This window comes from Neofelis nebulosa, chromosome 11 (assembly GCF_028018385.1).
Source record: "Neofelis nebulosa isolate mNeoNeb1 chromosome 11, mNeoNeb1.pri, whole genome shotgun sequence".
NCBI classification, from domain to species: Eukaryota; Metazoa; Chordata; class Mammalia; order Carnivora; family Felidae; genus Neofelis; species Neofelis nebulosa.
In genome coordinates, this window is record NC_080792.1 from 80,459,985 (window position 1) to 80,478,843 (window position 18,859).

The following is an 18,859-nucleotide window of genomic DNA, read 5'->3' on the forward strand; positions in this document are numbered from 1 at the left end:
AGATGAGGAAACTAAGGCGGGAGAGGAAGCATTTGCCCAAATCACAGTAAGTGGTGGGGCCAACCAGTCATTGAGCTCCTGGTAAGTACCCAGGCATTTATACACATCTTCTCTCATCCTCACCTGCACAGCTTGGACAGGTATGCTTGTTTCCATTTTAAAGATGAGAAACTGAGGCTTGAAGAGTCAAATTAGCTAACGTTGGGTCACTGAGCAAGTAAGCAGCAGAGTGGGAATTCAAGACTAGGTCTGTTTATCTTTATTCCCAGAAAGAAAAATAGTCGCCCTCATTAAGGCTAATTAACATGTATTTGGCATTTAAGATATGCAAGACACTAAGCACTTCCCAGGCATTTTCTTATCACAACAGCTGCAGGAGGTGAATACTTATCCCCACTTGACAGAGTAGAACACTGAGGCACAGAGAGGTTGGCCACACATCCAAGGCCACACAGCTAGAAAGTGGCAGAGCTGGGATATAAACCCAACTATCCTGACTCCAGAGCCTCCTTGGCCTATGTTCCATTGAACTATAGAATATCTATTCAACAAATATCCCTGGCCTGTGTTAAAGAAAAATTACTCCTGACATTTGCCAAAGAATGGTAAAGCAGACCTTATTCAGGGGAACTATTGCCATAGGTTTAGGGACTGCTGCAGTGGGATTTTACAGTAGGGAAGAGAGACTGGGGTCCATACAAGGAAAAGTGGGACTTCCTAGCCAAGGAGCAGCTCACTGGAGGGAAAACTACTAAGAGGGGGAATTCTGGCTAGACAGACCAATCGGAATTCTTGCTGGAGGCAGGCCAGGATGATGAGACACCACTTGGGGGATGGTGGAGGACGAGGAACCCGATGAGGTAGTCAGGGTGATCTGATCCAATACCAAGGATGACTAACCTGACGGAGCAGGATTCTTGCCAAATGTGAAGAGGAACACAGAAGTCCAAAATCCAGGGCCTAGCTGAGAAGAGAGTTCAGAGGAGCTTGAACAGAGTTTGGTCAAAGAGGGAAGCTTTGTCACCTGCCATGAAAATTCCAGGTCCTTTCATTTCCTTTGACCAATGTCTGGGTAGTCCTGAGAGGGAGATGGGTGGGGGGCAACCACTAAGGAGCTGGAAAGAAAAGGGAAGATGGCTGAGGGAGGGGCAATGTTAGAGCTAAAAGTGATGGACAGAAAGCCAGACCAATGGACTGGACCAGCCCTCCCTCTCTCTGTCCCCTCTCTGTCTCTCTCCTCCTCCTCAGAGAAGAAGGAATTCCAGGACTATCCCAGCTGTGTCTTGCAGGTCTTGGAAATGCCAATTAAAGCAGACTCAGGAAGATCCCTTGGTCTCCTTGGAGACTGGGCAACTATCTCCAGCTCCACGCCTCCCTCCATCCCTCCTAACAGGGCAGCAGTGGGGACCTCTGCTGGGGAGGCCCCTCCTTGGCTTCCTTGGCTAGAAAGATTTATTAAAGCAGAACCTTCTGAAATGACAAAATAAAGGTCAGAGGCTGCAGGCTAGATGGACTTCCAGGCAGAGTCTGAGAGAGTCAGGCCAAGAGCTGGAGGTACTCTTGCCTCCATTAACGTCTCCCTGCCCTTCGTGCAAGGCCTGCCTGGGGGTGGCCCAGAGGCAGGGCCTCACTCAGGGATGAAATGTCATGTCTCCTGAAGGTGCTGGACTGGATTCCAGTTTTGGGGAGAAGTCAGTCCACCCTCTAAAACCTCCAGACCTGCTCAGGCTGACAATTTGTTACTGCAGCGTCTCTCCTCTTCTTAGGCCTCAAATGGCTCCCTTGACATTTTTGGTGGCCTGCAAGACCCTGAGGGACCTCCCACCTTCCCAGCTCTTATCACAGCTGTCTTTGAATCATTCAAGAAATGCTGTTCTAGTATGCAACTCCCTGCCTACCACAGGCTGCTTCTCTTCTCCTAGACTTGCCCAGCTGTCCCTCTGCCTAGGAATCTCCTTTGTCCCCTCCCATCCTCCAGTTTCACCAGGATGACCCTAAACAACCTTCCAGATCCTCCTCAGGCTTCCCAGCTGTTGCTTCCCTCCCCAGTGGGGAGTTAGGTGCCGTATGTACCCAATTACCTAGGACTGCTGTAATCCAATTACCACACACCAGTGGATCAAAACAGAAATGTATTCTTTCACAGCTCTGAAGGCTGGAAATCTGAAATCAAGGCATCAGCAGGGCCACACTCCCTCAAAACTACTGGGGGAGATTCCTCACTTGTCTCTCCCAGCTTCTGGTGTTCCAGGTGTTCCTTGGCAGTCCTTGGTTTGTGGCCACATCACGCCAACCTCTGCTCTGTCTTCAACTGGTCTTCTTCACCGTATCTCCTCTCCTCTTCTTCTAAGGACACCAATCACTGGACTTAGGGCCCAATCTACACTGGTATGACCTTACTGAGCTAATTACATCTGCAAAGACCCTATTTCCAGATACGGTCAGATTCTGAGGTTTCCAAGTAGACATGAATTTTGAGGGGACACAACATGACCCAGTACAACCATTTTACAGATGAGACTGGTGCCCTGATGACCCCTCCCATTTGTTTGCCCCACTTAAAATCATCTGGCAGCAGAAGAGAAATTACCAACACTTTTTAATAGAACCCATCAGCTAATAAAACTGGAAGCAATAACCTGTCACTTTGAAAGTATGAACCAACATGCTTGTCAAGAAGCTTTCTATTCTAGCAATAACATTGGACTAGTAAACTGTTTGCTTCTCTCTCTCTCTCTCATCTGTACATTTCCAAATAATGAATGTCAACTCATCTTTAGGGCTATTGAATACCCAAGTGGCCAATGCAATTGGAGAGTAGATAAATCATTCATTCCAAAAGGCAAGGAAAAAACTGAAACCCAAAGCAATGGAGAGGATGGAACCAGAGACATGGCGGGTTCAAGTACTGCCTTTGTCACCTACTGACTTCTGACTCTATGACCTCTTGAGCCTCAATTTCATCAAAAAAAGGGGGGGATAATAATCACACCTCTCTCTCTGGTTCATTTTGAGATTAAGTGCCTGGCAAAGAGTGAGCACCCAAATAAATGTTACCTGGTAATCTTCTCAAAATAAACATTTTTGAATACTCATGGCTTGTTATTGTAATTCTGAAACAATATATTTGTGTTATAAAATAAAGCAAATAAACAGCTAACTTCTTGTCATTAGGAATCAACATTTTCAGTTTAAAAGAGATACAAATATAAACACAAAATAAAAAACAGTGCGCCCTCAGTTTGAATTAGAAATATCAGTATGGGGGCATCTGGATCGCTCAGTTGGTTAAGTGTCTGACTTTGGCCCAGGTCATGATCTCCCAGTTCATGAGTTCAAGCCCCATGTCGGGCTCTGTGCTGACAGCTCAGAGCCTAGAGCCTGCTTTGGATTCTGTATCTCCCTTTCTCTCTGCCCCTCCCCACCACACTCTGTCTCCCTCTCTCTAAAAAATAAATAAACATTAAAAAATTAAAAAAAAAAAAGTATCAGTATGAATTCATGATGTAGTTTCTCCCCCCAAAAATATGCATTTCCTAACTGTCCTCTTAAAATGCCTAGAAACAGTAATCCAGGAGCAATGAGCACTTCTAGCACCTAGACTATGGTCTCACATACCATTTTCCTATTCAAAGAAATCCAAACTCTTTGGAGAAATGGCTGACTCCTGGCCTTGGGCAGAAAATATATGAGATGAACCAGACAGTATTATCATACCAGAGTGTAGGAACGCTATTGATATATTAAGGTCATTTCCAAAGGACTCAAGTCTCCCACTAGCCACAGATGAGATAATTTGAGTATCAATAATAATAATGTAATGGAGCTAAGTACACCACATATGTTAAAGATCTATGAATTTGTAATGGTAAAAACAACTAATTCAGTTCTTTCATTTAATCCTCACTTTAATACCCAATGAAGGAAGATCTAATTGGCCTCTTTGTCACAAAAGAAATTGAGGCTCAGAGAGGTAAAGACTCTCACCCAAATTCACACAGCTTCTAAGAGGGGGACCTGGAGTGTCAGGCCAGTTCCATGACACTGCAAAATTTCAGCAAGTATTCAATAAGTGAGCTTTCCCCCCACCACCCCCACCACATCCAGGCTATGGGAAGGCATAGAAGAAATGGGGAGAATGAAGAACCATCAAAGTTTCATCCTGCTGTCCCTGCTTACAAGCAATAGATGTTGGTAGTTGAGTGGGCAGCATGATATCCATTTAAAATGATAAAGATGAACCAATTATAACCACTCTTGTGAAAATCCATGACAGCCATAAAATGGTCTTTGGTTTTAAAGTGGTAACTGGGAAGACATTTCTAAGGTACTTCCTGATTCATGTCTGTACCCTCCTGCTCCTGAGACCAAAGTGTCTTAAAGAGTGGTTTGGGAATCATTTTTAACTATCACCCAGCGTACTGTTTAGAAATGCAGGTTCATGGGCCCCATCTCAGATTGCATTGATCTCTGGTGGGCAGGCTTCCATAGTCAGTATTTTTAGCCAAATTCCCTGAGAAGTATGCTACAACATTAAAATTTGAGAGGCATTGCCCAACACCCCACCCCCTCATAGAAAACACCCTCCTTTGGGGCCTCCCTGCCTCCATCTTCCCCATTCAATCTACTCTGCAAACAGCCAGAAAGATCTTTCTGGAAAACAAATCTGAAGTGGCAGTCCTCTTAAAATTTTCCAATGGTTTCCCAGTGTCCTTAGAATAGAGTCCAACGATTTCAGCTCATTAATGATCTCCAGCTTTATTTGTCATTGCTCCTACAACCCCCACCACACTCCGTGCACCCCTAACATGGGAAACTCTTAACCTTCTCCATGTTCACTCATGCATCTACATTTCTTCCAGAATGTCTCTACCTACCACCCACTCTAACACTATCCCTGGTGGCCTCTCCAGACTCCTACTCATACTTCAAACACGCTTCTGGATTCACCTGTACTTAGCCTTTCTTGGTGCTTCTGGCTGAGTTAAGTCACCCCTTCTGATCCCATTGTCTCTTCCAGCACATTTCAAGATATTTAGTAACTGGTAGGTTATGTACCCATCACCCAACCCTCCTGTGCATCCTTGGAAAACAGAGGCTATGACATTTTCACCACTGAGCCCACACCACCTGGCACACTGTAGGCTTACAGGGCTTACACCCTGTAGTGAGTGAGTGAATAAGTTAATGAATGAATGGCATCTCCCTCCTCATCCTCACTCCACCATGGTACACATCTTGGCCCACCCATCCTCTGAATTCTTCCTATTCTCCTTTGCTCCCTAATCCATAAAAATTTTTTGCATGCTGCTCATTGGGTCAGCGCTGTGATCTTGGCCAAGGAGGTGAGGGGCGGGTATTTTGCCTCAAAGATACCCCCTTTAACTTAAATAACAACTGTCCCTTTTGCCACACTTGATAGTTTGCAAACTCCTTCCATAAGTACAACAGCCCTAGAAGGCAGGCAAGGTTAATCTTGGTATCCCTGTGATGGAAATGAGTATGTTTATGCAGATAATTAAGGGTGCCTGTTTTATCCATACCCCTTGTTTTGATAGCCCTTGTGAACAAGTTATCCACAAGTAGCCAGTCATGTTATGTGCTAGAAGCTCCCCACTGCCCACAGTTGTCTGCACCAGGGATGTACACGGGATTTAAGTGACCCAATAAGGTTGTCTCTTGAGAATTTTAATTGAAAAAGAAAGAATTTCCTTGAGCTTTTTTTTTTTTTTTGCCACTTTTTAATTGTAAATTGAGACTGTGCAGAGAAAATCAGAGAGGGGGGCTACTAGATGGTTTCAGAAAGAGAGAAAGAAAAAGAATGGCCTTCTTGGTTTCTGATCTCTGTTCAGTGCCTGGATGAAGTCTCTTGTGAGAACCAGCTCTGAGTTCTGCCTTTGGGTCTCAGGAGTACCTTTACTGTCCATTCAATTAATCTCCCCTTACTAGAGTTCCTTTGTGTAGGTTTCTGTTCCTTGTGAACATACAAGCCTTGGTCCAGATGGAGATGTAAGAAGAAGGAAGAACATTGGGCTGGGAATCAGAAGACCTTAAGTGGCTTTGCCACTGAGTGACCACAAGACTTCCAGGAAAGCATTTCATTCCTTCAGACCTCTGTTCCCTCTCCTGTAAGTGGCAGTAGTGATGGTGCCTACCACACAGGGTCAAAGGAGTAGTGTATGTAACAGCGTTTCGTAGCTACATAATTATTTTTTTTTTTCAGATGGAACCCATACATGATTGTTTTATTTTTATTATTTTTTATTTATTTATTTATTTATTTTTTAATATATGAAATTTACTGTCAAATTGGTTTCCATACAACACCCAGTGCTCATCCCAAAAGGTGCCCTCCTCAATACCCATCACCCACCCTGCCCTCCCTCCCACCCCCCATCAACCCTCAGTTTGTTCTCAGTTTTTAACAGTCTCTTATGCTTTGGCTCTCTCCCACTCTAACCTCTTTTTTTTTTTTTTTTCCCTTCCCCTCCCCCATGGGTTTCTGTTACGTTTCTCAGGATCCACATAAGAGTGAAACCATATGGTATCTGTCTTTCTCTGTATGGCGTATTTCACTTAGCATCACACTCTCCAGTTCCATCCACGTTGCTACAAAAGGCCATATTTCATTCTTTCTCATTGCCACGTAGTATTCCATTGTGTATATAAACCACAATTTCTTTATCCATTCATCAGTTGATGGACATTTAGGCTCTTTCCATAATTTGGCGATTGTTGAGAGTGCTGCTATAAACATTGGGGTACAAGTGCCCCTATGCATCAGTACTCCTGTATCCCTTGGATAAATTCCTAGCAGTGCTATTGCTGGGTCATAGGGTAGGTCTATTTTTAATTTTTTGAGGAACCTCCACACTGCTTTCCAGAGCGGCTGCACCAATTTGCATTCCCACCAACAGTGCAAGAGGGTTCCCGTCTCTCCACATCCTCTCCAGCATCTATAGTCTCCTGATTTCTTCATTTTGGCCACTCTGACTGGCGTGAGGTGGTATCTGAGTGTGGTTTTGATTTGTATTTCCCTGATGAGGAGCGACGTTGAACATCTTTTCATGTGCCTGTTGGCCATCCGGATGTCTTCTTTAGAGAAGTGTCTATTCATGTTTTCTGCCCATTTCTTCACTGGGTTATTTGTTTTTCGGGTGTGGAGTTTGATGAGCTCTTTATAGATTTTGGATACTAGCCCTTTGTCCGATGTGTCATTTGCAAATATCTTTTCCCATTCCGTTGGTTGCCTTTTAGTTTTGTTGGTTGTTTCCTTTGCTGTGCAGAAGCTTTTTATCTTCATAAGGTCCCAGTAATTCACTTTTGCTTTTAATTCCCTTGCCTTTGGGGATGTGCCGAGTAAGAGATTGCGTAGCTACATAATTATTAAGTGAAATAACTTGTCCCAGGTCATCCTAATGGTAGAAGATTTGGGCATCATGATGGGACATCAAAGGGAGTGCTACTAGGAGAGACTGAGTGTCATTCAACCACGAGTCACTTTGTACAAACAGCCTCCTAGGAATGGAGCTTCCTGGGAATGAAGGGTGCAATGGCCCTGTCCAGAGGTCACCAGCTTTGAGGAAACACCAGGCTGGAGAATAAGCCCCAGCCACTCCAAGGGGGGAAGGAAGCATCTCTCTCTCTGGTTCCATTTAAGCTTCCATTTCTCCCTTTGTATCTGTGAGCTCTAAGGGTAGGATGGTGGTTGTCTTGCCAACAGTCCTATCTCCAGAGGGCACAGGGCCTGGCACACAGCAGGTGCTCATGGGTGGATGAATATCTCTGTTTCTCTCTGTCTCTACCTCTGTTTTAATGTCTCTGTCTCTTTTTCTGTGCTATATCTCTCTGCTTCTCCCTTCCCCACTTCATCTTGTCTCTCTCTTTTTAAAAAAAATTTTTTTTACATTTATTTATTTTTGAGACAGAGACAGAGCACAAGTGGGGGGAGGGCCAGAGGGGGAGGGAGACACAGAATCCGAAGCAGGCTCCAGGCTCCACCCTGTCAGCACAGAGCCCAATGCGGGGCTTGAACTCACGAGCTCGGAGATTATGACCTGAGCTGAAGTTGGATGCTCAACCGACTGAGCCACCCAGGCGCCCCATCTTGTCTTTCTTTTATCTCTATTGGTCTCCTCCTCTCTCTAGTCTCCTTCTCTAGTGTTTGCCCCCATCTCTCCCTCTTCCTCTCTGTCTCCTCCCCACCTCACCCCACACACTCACACCTGCCCCAAACCTCTCCCTCACACTGGCTCCCTTTGTCTTGGTCCCTCTCCTGTTGCCTGGTAACAGCCCTCCCCAGCAGCCGCGGTGTGAAACCATAGCAACGGGCAGCCTAAGCCGTGGCCATTCGTCTCCCTTTTGTCCCTTGCATTGCACGTGGATGCTCCAATTACAGGTACTCAGGCAGCAATGCCTTTGTCCGCAGCCCATTCACTGCGCAGCCGGCTCCCAAACCCTGAAGCTGTTGGGAGTTCCACACAAAGTGCCTTTGTGCCTCCTGGGTGCCCCTCCCCACCTCCCCACTCCACCCCCATCCTATGCTGTACTCAAGGACATGGAGATCTCCAAACTCATGCTCTGACACCAGCAAGCAGGGTGGTGGTAAAGGGGAGAGGGGAAGGGAGTGTGGGGAAGATCGACCGAAAGATATACTGACCCAACAGCCCCTAGGAGACACGTCTCAGGCCAGAAGTCTGGGGAGGGCAGTGGCCCCGACTGCCCCACTGCTGGTTATGTGCCCCTCTGGGCTCTGACCTTCCTTCTGTCCACTCCTTCAGTGCGTACCTAGGTCATCCTCAAGCCACAGAACCAGCACATGTTCTGTTCCCTCTAGCCCAAATCTTTCTTCTCTTTGCACACTCAACTCGTACCCCACCTTCAGATGCCAAGCTCAAGCATTCTTTTGGGTTGAAGCCTTCTCCACCTTCTTCACTGGCTACCACAGCTCCCTATGTTGTGTCATCCACGCGTGCAATTATAATTTTCTGAGTGGCATATGAAATTCCTAGGGCTGCTGTAGCAAAGTACTACAAACCAGGCAGCTTCAAACAACAGACATTTACTGTCTCACAGTTCTGGAGGCCAGGAGTTTGAAATCAAGATGCCAGCAAGGCCATGCTCTCTAAAGGCTCTAGGGAGAATTCTTGCCTCTTCCTGGCTTCTGATGTCTCCCAGCACTCCTCGCTGTTCCTTGGCTCCTAGACTCTGATCTCTGTGTCCACCGTCACATGGCATTCTCCCTGTGTCTCTGTCCAAATTTCTCTCACAAGGACAATAGTCATTGGATTAGGGCCCATCCTAATCCAGAATGTCCTCATCATAACTTGGTGATTATCTGCAAAGAATCTATTTCCAAATAAGGTCACATTTCAAGGTTCAAGGTGAACATGAATTTGGGGAGGGAAGGGGAAACTATTCAACCCAGTGCAGATGGTTATTAAGCCCTATGACCTCAGCAAAGGCATTTACTTTGCTCACCACTCTGGCTCCCAGTGCCCACAGTGCCTGGGCAGTTAAGAAGTCAGTCGCTGTTTAGTGAGGGAATGAGCTAGCAAGACTTGCTTCACCTGCATGAGCCTTAGAACATCTTATGCAGAATAAGAGACTCTTGAAAACTGAGAACAAACTGAGGGTTGATGGGGGGTGGGAGGGAGGGGGGGTGGGTGATGGGTATTGAGGAGGGCACCTTTTGGGATGAGCACTGGGTGTTGTATGGAAACCAATTTGACAATAAATTTCATATATTGGAAAAAAAAAAGAACATCTTACGCAGAAAACAGGAATAATAGCATCACTTCAAAGAATCGATGAGGAGGAATGCACACCTGGCATGTAGAGAATGCTCACAAATTGGTAACCATGCGTTTTAGTTGCCTATGATTGTTGTAACAAATTGCCACAGAAATCAGAATCAAGGTGCAAACAGGGCCATCCTCCAAAGGCTCTAGGGAAGAATCTTCCCTTGCCTCTTTCATCTCCTGGTGGCAACAGATCTTGGCTGTGGCTGTATCACTCCATCTTCACATGGCTGTCTTCCCCATTCTGTAGCTTCTAAGGACCCTGTGGTTAGATCTAGAGCCCACCCAGAAAATCCAGGATGATCTCGTCTCAAGATCCTTATTTACACCTGCAGACCCTCTTTTTTCCAAAGAAAGTCATATTCACCAGTTCCAATAATTTGACATGGACATATCTTTTGGGGTGGAGGGTGCCACACCATTCTACCTGAGACACTATGATTATTTTTTTTTTCTGTAATTAAAGTCCAAGCTCTGGTTGTTTACAATTTATATTCAGTCAATATTTATAAAGACCAGGTAGTTACCAGTTGTGGAGCCTGCTCACTTTTACTTAATTTTTATAATGACTCTGAGAAGGCAGAATGTGTTTTTCCCATTTTTTAAGTTGAGGACAATGAGGCAGAAGAGATGAAGTGAATATCCCCCAATTTCTAAACCAAGGAATAGGGCAGAATCCCCAAACACACCCGAATTTCCCTCCTTTGTTTTTCCTGCCTTCACTGGAAGGGTCTGCCCATCCATCAGTTTCCTTCTTCTTCAAGAGGACTTCTCCAACCCCTACGCTGTGTTAGGACCCCTCTTTTGGTTTCCAAGACATCCTCTATCATTTGGCATCTATTTTTGTCTCCTTTGTCTGAGGTATGAACTCCTTGAGGATAAGGACTAAACGTAGTTCAATGTTACATCATTTCAGTTTACCATGGAGCCAGAGCTCCATAAATATTTATTGAAGTGAAATTATATGTGTAATGGTATTGTCACAGACTTATTCAACTGAACATATTAATATAGGTTACATTATTATTATCACTTGTTTATCTGATACCTCAGTCCTACAGAAATCCTGGTTTCAAGAAAGCTAGTGGATATTTATCCCTAGGATTCAAATAATTGCAGTTTTCAGATGGGTAATTGGTAAAATGCTAGGCCCATTAATAGAAATCCAGAGAATCAATAGTGTAAACCAATGCTTATCAAACATTAATGGTGACACAAGTCACCTGGGCCTTGTTAAAAATGCACATCCTGATTCAGTTGGTCTGTGGCAGGACTTGAGATTCTTGCATCCACAAGCTCCAGGATGATACCAAGGTGGCTGGTCCTGGAATGAGCTTGAGAAGAAAGAATGCAGTTCATTTGAGCAGGAGGTCAAAGATGATGAGTTAGATTTGCAATGCTGAGTTTGAGTTGCTGAACTGAGTCTCAAATGAACATTTTGATGAGGTGGTTGTACACACAGGGTCAGGACTTGGACAGAGAGGTAGAGGCCACGCCTTCTGATATGGCATGCCACATAGGACATGGGTGAGCTTAAGTATGGGCCAGGAAAAAAAACAACAACAAAGATACTGGGGGATGTACACATTTGGGAGAAGGAAAAAGAGAAATAGAGAAGGAGCAGAAGAGAGGTGAGGAGTTGGGAAGACAAAGAAACCAGGACAGTGCAGAATCATAGGACAGCCAACTGGTAGAGGAGATATGGACAATAAGCCAAGAACTTGCCAATGGAATTTATGACCTTGAAGGTCACTAGTGACCTTGAAATAAAGGTTTTACAAGAGTCCAGGGGTGTGTAGCAGACACCCGATTCCCAGTCCCATATGCCATTGGCTCACCTGAATTCACCTGCAGCTATATCCAAGTATTCTCCCATGTACAAGCTTCTTACCTTGAGGATCTATGTCTGTCTGTCCTCAACTTGAAGATTTCCTCCAGCAGCAGAGGACTTTGCTTGGCCTTAGGTAGTCTCAACCCAGATGTGTAGGGGAGTTAACACGCAGGGAGAAGAGGGGCAACTCTTAACCAAACTAGTGTGGGAGTGGATAAATATCCCAGTCCTTAGTTCCACAGGGGGGGTGGTTCTGCAGCATGGTTTCCCAGTAGAATGAAGCTCCACTGACCCATAGCATTAATCTGCTCAATAACACACTTCTTGGCTCTTCCCCCTTCCCCACCTCACTTGTCCATTCTCTCACGCATGCTTCCTGGGATTACTTCCCTAAAAAGTTGTTTGCACCCATGTATCCTTGATTCAGGTCTGCTTTGATGGAGGAAAACTCACATAAAGATGGGCCAGTAGCCATAGGGGACAAAGTGCAGATAGCAAACACAAAGAGCATTGCAAGAAATGGAAGGAGGTTTAAGCCAGTCTTGCAAATAGGTCCTCTTCCACTGGTCCAGGCACATAAATGAGCTGAGCCAGGCAAGTACCTAGTGATTAGATTCACTGATTTCTCATGGAAAAGGGAAAGCCTTTGGAGGCAGCTCCAAAGGAGCGCCCCTCCCCACAGCATCAGCATCACCAACCACCCACTTGAACACATGAGGGCAGACACTGTCCTGGGAAATTGGCAAAGCTTGAGGAAGAGGGTAAAGTTTGCCTCGCTCGGTTCACATCTATGAAGAGACTCTCTGGGTGCAGCTGAGGTTGCTGCTATATATAACACACAAGCACAACTAATAAAACTGATTGTAAAGCACTTTGCAGATCCAAAATGCCACATAAATGCTAAATAAGAAAATTAATCTTAGCTACAAAGAACTCACGTTGAGAGACGGGAATGGTTTTGAGTCTGTGCCAGGGCAAAGGGAGTGTGTACCACCTCCCCTCCCCGCTCTCTGCTTTTACTCTCCCCTCAGCCAGTGTATGCCTATGCATCCTGGGCAGCATGCTCCCGCATGAACCCCTGACACACTCACACCCCAACACATACACCCCACACACATACCAGCCCACACACACGCAGAGACATTTTTTTGCATAGCCATGCACATACACCCAGATGCACCCTGACACACACACAACACATAACCCACACACATACTCACCACCCCACATATATGCACCCACAGATGCCTTCACAGCCAAGCATATACACTTAGACACACACGTATACATACACCCATAAAGGTTCACGCACATACACTATCTCTCACACACATCCCATCTTCTAAATGCCCCCCAGATAATTTCTTACACATGTAGCCACAAATTCATCCCGAGGACCCCTCACACATGAAACACCCTCCTACATGCATACCATCACACACACAGTCTCACACATGGCCTTCATACATTTTGCAGTATCTTAAATCAGTGTCTGAAGTTCTTCACACCCTCCTTGTATTAAAACCAAACATCCATGCCCTCTGTTGCTTAACTGCCTCTTACTACGGACTTAGTTTCTTTCCCCACCCACCGACGGTGGACTTGGCCACATGATTTTTTTTTGGCCAATGGAATGTTAGCAGATGCGACACAGAAGGGTTCAGATATGCTTGTGAGCCTTGGATTGTTCTCTGAATCCCCCGGGATCTGCCAGAAGTAGAGCATGCCCCTCCAGCCTGGCCCTAGGATGAACACAGAGCAGGTATGAACTTTATGCACCTGGTAGCTCAGCCCAGCTGGATCCACAGCCTAAAACAGAGCTACCCAGCTGAGTCCAGTCTAGATCAGCCACACCATGGTTGACCCACAGACCTATAAGTCTCAGACCGTATTAGAGGTTGGAAAACTATCCCATGGACCAGATTGGATCTATGCCTGTTTTCGTAAATAAAGATTTATTAGAACACAGACATACTCATTCATTTACGTACTATCTATGCTGCTTTTGCCCTACAAAGGTAGAGTTGAACAGTTGCAACAGATACTGTGTGGTCAACAAAGCCAAAAATATATACCATCTGTCCCTTCCCTCGTTGAAAAAGTTTTCCAATCCCTAGAATAGATGCAAGTTGTTGTAAGGCATTGAGTTTTGGGTAGTTTGTTGCACAGCATTATTGTGGCAGCAGCTGATGAATTCATATGAATAAATACAATTCAGATATTTTCTCACTGCCAGGGATTTTTGTTCCCATGGACCTATAGGCATTCATGTTTCATCTCATAAATTTAGACACAGACATCAGACACAAACACTTCCACGATCTGTATATACACGTGTGCCCACACACACTTTCACACAGATCCGCACATGGACTTATATATAAGTGTGCGCACACACACACACTTCCCTAAGATATCACCACACAAAGGCACACATACAATGTTCCACATCACTCGTACATTCCTCCATTGATATATTCACATGTCCACATACTCCCACACAAAAATGAACACATGGGCACTGGTGCATGCTTTTTGGTCTCATTGCAGCCTTCTCAGTCAGTTCAGTGTCCAACTTCGGCTCAGGTCATGATCTCACGGCTTGTGGGTTCGAGTCCCGCGTCAGGCTCTGTGCTGACAGCTCAGAGGCTGCAGCCTGCTTCAGACTCTGTGTCTCCCTCTCTCTCTGCCCCTCCCCTGCTCACACTCTGTCTCTCTCTCACTCTCTCAAAAATAAACATTAAAAAAAAAACTTGAATGGTCCAGTAAGTCCAAGGTCTTCCATGCAGGCCTAGACCTCAAAAGACTAGGAACATTTGACTCTGATGACCACAAGAACCCTCCCCAGGAAGAAGGAAGTAGTAGGCTACCTAAGAGTTTGTACCCAATGGTAGCCATGACTCCAGTTTCTGATATTGTGGAGAGCAGAAAAAGATTCATGACCACAATGCAGAAAGACAGCCTATTCAACAGACTGACTTCACTCTGCCTCAACAGCCCTTCTCTCCCCAGGTTTCCTTTCTTTGAGCACCTTCAGTTAACTCTGTATGCCCTTGTCTGGTCCTCACTGTCATACCGAGGCAGCTCTTGTAATACAGTCTTCCACTGCCACATAGTTGCTATGGACTGAATTAGGTCCCTCCAAAATTCCTATGTTGAAGCCCTAACCGTCCCCATGTGATGGTATTTGGAGGTGGGGCCTTTAGGAGGTTTAGAGGAGGTCATGAGGGTGGGGCCCACATGGGATTAAGTCCCTTATAGAGACCGTAGAGATGGTTTTCTACCCCACCCCACTGTGAGTACCCAGCAAGATGGTGGTCACTCACAAGCCAGGAAGACAGCCTTAGCCAGAAACCAACCTTGCTGGTACCCTCATCTCAGACTGCCAGCCTCCAGAACACTGAGGAAAAGTCTGTTGGTTAAGCCACACAGTCTATGGTATTTTTTATGGTAGCCCAAGAAGACTGACTACATGCTGCTAGAGAGGTCCGCGAGGCAGCGATTTCTGTCTGTTTATTTATTCCTGGTGCCCTAGCATGTAGCACAGTGTCTGCCACATAGTAAGGGCTGGATAAAAACTGTGGAATAAATGAATAAGGGAACAAATAAATGAAGGTCTGGCTTCCACGGCAGGATTAAAAATGTCTTGAGGACATGGGCTTTATTTCCTTTGTCCTTCCCACTGTGCTTTTGTAGTTCACGGGAATGCAGGAAAGAAAATGGCAAGAAAGGAGAAGAGCAAAGGGAAGGAGAGAAAGAAGGGAAGAAAATGAGAATGAATGCAGGGAGGCAACTTGAAGGAAATAAGAAAGAAAATGGGAAGGACAAGGGAAATGAAAGACAGAATTTGAATTCTTAGCCTGTCTCTACCAGCTGTGTGACTTTGGACACACGACTTAACCTCTCTGAGACTCAATTATTTTCTTCAACAAAATGGGAGGTGATAATAGTGGCTAACATGGGACTTTTTGAGGATAAAATGAGATGATACATTCAAAGCTCACGCGTGTGGGGTGCAGCAAGTGCTAAATGAAGGCAGAGCTGCAATGAGAATGAGAAGGAAGATGACCCTGATGTTGATGGCAATTAACAAAGGGAGGGGAAGGGAGCCAGCTAATTTGGAACCAGCCCCTTCAGAATAAGACTCTGTGGTCCCACCCACCTCTGTCTGGCCGCATGTGCCCCCTGTTTGTGCCATTCCCCTAGACCGGTGGTTTTCAACTCTGGATACCCATTAGGATTTCTTGGGAAGCTTTAAAATTCCTGATGCTCAAGCCACACTCTGGACCTCAGTACCTGCACTTGGGAAAGGTGCGATGAATACTAGCTGTTACCTGCCATGGTTACCATGAGCATAGGTTCTCCCTCCTTTGAACAGCTGTGGAGGCAGGAGAGGCTTCTCCCCGACAAGCCCCTCGGCACCCGATCCCCACACCTCAGAAACCCATTGCCAAACTCCCAGCACTCACATTGGCTTAAAAAAACGAGAGAACCTGAGTCTGCCCCTACTTGTCAAGCACGAACAGAAAGTCAAACAGCAGATTTTCCATGGACAGAGAGCGGCCAGCTGAGCCCAGACAGGCACCCGGGTGCCCCTCCCAAGAGATTCTCACAAAATTCTGAGAAATCACAGCCCAGACAGGCGGGGATGCCTGCAGCCTTGATAAATCAAGAGCATCTGGTGGGAGCTCGGCCTGGGCTGAGAAGGGAAGAATTTAGACTCTCAATCACCTTCAACTCCCAATTACCACATTTCTACTTGACAACAGAAGCCAGGTGGGAGGCCTGTGTGGGAGATGCACACTTAGAGTTCAGAGGACCAGGCCAGCAGGGCAGGTAAGTGCAGGGGGTTTGGGAGTCAGCCAGACATTCAAATACCAGTGCTCTGAGTGTTTACCTGAAAGACTTTAGGTAAGTGACTTCACCTCTCTGAACCTCCAGTTCCTCATCTGCAAAACTGGCATAATAAAATCCCTCCCTGGGGCCTCTGGGTGGCTCAGTAGGTTAGGCATCTGACTCTTGATTTTGGCTCAGGTCATGATCTCACAGTTTGTGAGTTCAAGCCCCACGTCTGGCTCTGCACTGACAGCACGGAGCCTGCTTGGGATTCTCTCTCTCTCCCTCTCTCTGTGCCCCCCAACCACTCATGCTCAGTCTCTCGGTCTCTCTCTCGCTCTCTCAAAATAAATAAATAAACATTTTTTTTTATTAAAAAAATGTTTAAAAAATAAAATCCCTCCCTTATAGGGCGGTCTTGAAGATAACAGCTGACAGAGAAGGTAGTTTTGTAAAGTGCTGTCACTTAACACACAATGATAACTGGCCCCAATTCCTCACTGCGTGTCAACATTTATGGATTTTCTTTAAATAACTGAAGGACCTGGACTTCCTCCATCACATGCCTTATTCTACTTTTTCTGTGTGTATTCTCTTTTATTATGTAACATTTTTAAAACCACATGTTCACTCAACTGTTTCTCACCACTTTTGTTGCCATATAAACATATACAAATAAAATAAAACCATTTTAAAGAAGAGAATTTCTTTTTTTCCCTTTAGTTTCTTCAATAATTGAATGCCTGTAAAGCTCTGAATTATGAAAATGTATCCTATGTAATTTTTTGTGCATGAGCTATTTTTCCACACACACACACACACACACACACACACACACACGTATGCTGAATGAACAAGTTGCACAGCTGATAATGCCCTCTGTTCCTTATGAGCATTTGTCATTGTAATATAATATATTCATCATTATATTATTATGCCTTCCGTCCCTTGTCCTAAGAAGAAGCGTTTAATATGTCATACCACATTTAAGCCCCCAACCTCCTAATGAAATCGTTACCATTTGGATTGCAGGCATTTTTTTCCTTTTAAGTAAATTATTTTACTGAAGTATAACATATATTCAGAAAAGTGCACCTATAACTGCCTAAGTCGACAAATTTTTGGAACATGATCACAGCTGTGGGACCAGCATCCAGATCAGAGGCCCCCCTACATGTCGGTCCAAGGCCAACCGCTTTCCTGATTAGGTTAGATTAGCTAGTTTGGAAGTTCATATAAATGGAGTCATACAGTATTATTAGAGGCAGAATAATGACACCCCCCGCCAAGATGCCCATGTCCTAATCCCCACGATCTCTGATGTGTCACCTTGTATGGCAAAAGGGACTTTGTGGGCATGATTAAGTGAACACCTTGGAGTTGGAGAGATTACCCAGGGTCTGCATCCCTGCTTTAAAGATGAAGCCCCCAGATGGGTTAAGTCTAAGGCCAAAGGTCATACAGGAGGTGGTAAGGCTGGGATTTGAGTGATTTCTAGTGGCAACATCTAGAACCCATACTTTGAACCACTGCTCCAGGTGGGAAGACTGAGGCTGGGTGAGACGGTGTTCTGAGTATGATCATGCAGGGCAAATCTTCAGAGCCGGGGTGTGAACTGGACTTTGGCCTGCTGACCGATGGCGCTTCCTTGCAGAGCTGACATGCCACAGACATTTCCTGCCTGGATCCGTGATGCTGGAAGCTTCAGCTGATAACATGCTCTTCCCAGTCTGCCACTTTTGTGCCAGCTCCAGGATGACAACCACATGAGTCACTCACCAGCCACAGGGCAAGCTCAGCTGACTCCTGTGTCACTTGCTGTCCCCAGCCCCCTCAGGGGGAAAGGAAACGCCACCAGCTCTCTGCTGCTGTGGAGAAAGGCTGTGGTCCCTAGGCCCCTTGACACCAGCTTCAGCTAGACTGACTGGGCAGAAGGGAATGCCAGCTGGGTTTTCTGCGTGGTTCATAGACTGTGGAATAGTTTAGTAGAGACAGGGCTGAACATTATGGCCACCTGGAAAATTTCCCTCTGGAGTTCCACTTCCAGGGGAACAAGGAGATCTAAGATGGCCACAGGGGTTAAATGCAAAGCCAGGGTCCCCAGGGTCAGACAGGATTCATAGACTGTAGAGTCTCAAAGGGACATTTCACAAACTCCTTAACTCTCAAGAGGTAGGGAACTTAACATCTCCATATACCAGCTCATCTTTATTGAGCACCTACTACGTAATAGGCACTGTGCCAGGTGCTTCGGCACTGTTTTCTCTATAATCTCCACTATAGTCTAGAGACATAGACCGTTATTAGGCACTTTTTAGTAAAAAAGGGTGGAGCTCAGGAAAACTTGCTCAGAGCCAAGTGGCCAGAATTGGGAACCAGAGCTTTCTGACCC

General features: G+C 45.6%; 1 long non-coding RNA gene across 1 annotated transcript; it reads left to right on the plus strand.

Annotated features, from left to right (window-relative positions):
* Positions 1 to 3,054, plus strand: LOC131489720 (uncharacterized). Its single transcript, XR_009250693.1, has 3 exons — positions 1 to 81; positions 2,252 to 2,388; positions 2,781 to 3,054. It is a non-coding gene; the product is annotated as an uncharacterized LOC131489720 (long non-coding RNA).
* The last annotated feature ends 15,805 nt before the right edge of the window (positions 3,055 to 18,859 follow it).